At 45.5% G+C, this 884-nt stretch overlaps 1 non-coding gene across 1 annotated transcript; it reads left to right on the top strand.

Moving 5' to 3' along the window:
• The first annotated feature begins 593 nt into the window (after positions 1-593).
• On the top strand, positions 594-665 carry trnaa-agc (transfer RNA alanine (anticodon AGC)). Its single transcript has one exon. It is a non-coding gene; the product is annotated as a tRNA-Ala (tRNA).
• Positions 666-884: the final 219 nt, after the last annotated feature.

The raw sequence follows: 884 nt of genomic DNA, 5'->3' as shown, positions 1-884 counted from the left end.
ACTAATAGGAGGAACAGCATGGATCGTTCTGAGCAAGAACTCTGACATCACCATCATCATGAACAAGAAGGCAGTAGGACTCAACTTCAACAAATCTGAAATGTCCCCTTAAGCTCCTGCTACTTTGAACTGATGCCTAAACCTTCAGTTTCCATTCATCACTCAGAACCTCTCACAACCACAGAAGAACAAGCAAAGGTTTGGAGCAGTAAAGCCTTCAATAATGACATCATCATGTTTGAGGGTTTTCTTCCCTCAAACTGTTTCTACCAACACGACAGAATCCTGGAAATATTTCAGGTGTTGACCTCCCAGCAGCCTGAAGGTCAACCTGCATTATCTGTTATGTTGCTGAGCAGAGGAAGGAGCTCAATGGTAGAGCGCTAGCTTAGCATGTGAGAGGTGGTGGGATCGGTGCCCTCGTTCTCCAGAAGACTTCAGCTTGTTCTGTTGTTGAGCTCTGATGAAACCACTGACTTTGAACCACACACAAAGTGAAGGAGTGACTTAAGATTGATGGCACCTGAGGAACTTCTAGGTTTCCTAAAATCAACTGGAAATTCATTCACTAGTTAAACAGTGACTCTACCAGAGGGGATGTAGCTCAGTGGTAGAGCGCATGCTGAGCATGTGTGAGGCCCTGGGTTCAATCCCCGGCATCTCCAGCTGGACCTGTGTAGCCTTCATCTTGTCAGCTAAAGTGATCCTTAAATGTGACAACAGTCGATTAACTATCAGAGGACATCTTCTACATGTTCAAGGTGGGCGAACTTTCCACAAATGTTCAAAATTACTTTTGAAAATGAAAACATAGATCAAACCTGCCCTGTCAATCACCCACAATGGGCGGATCGTCCCACTCCCTATCAGGTTCCCCTCTCCGC

The sequence above is a fragment of the Aulostomus chinensis genome, chromosome 1, assembly GCF_037954235.1.
Source record: "Aulostomus chinensis isolate RoL2024-O1b breed Wild chromosome 1, RoL_Achi_v1.0, whole genome shotgun sequence".
NCBI lineage: Eukaryota > Metazoa > Chordata > Actinopteri > Syngnathiformes > Aulostomidae > Aulostomus > Aulostomus chinensis.
Note: the sequence above shows the minus strand (reverse complement) of the source record. Positions and strands in the feature narration are given on the sequence as shown.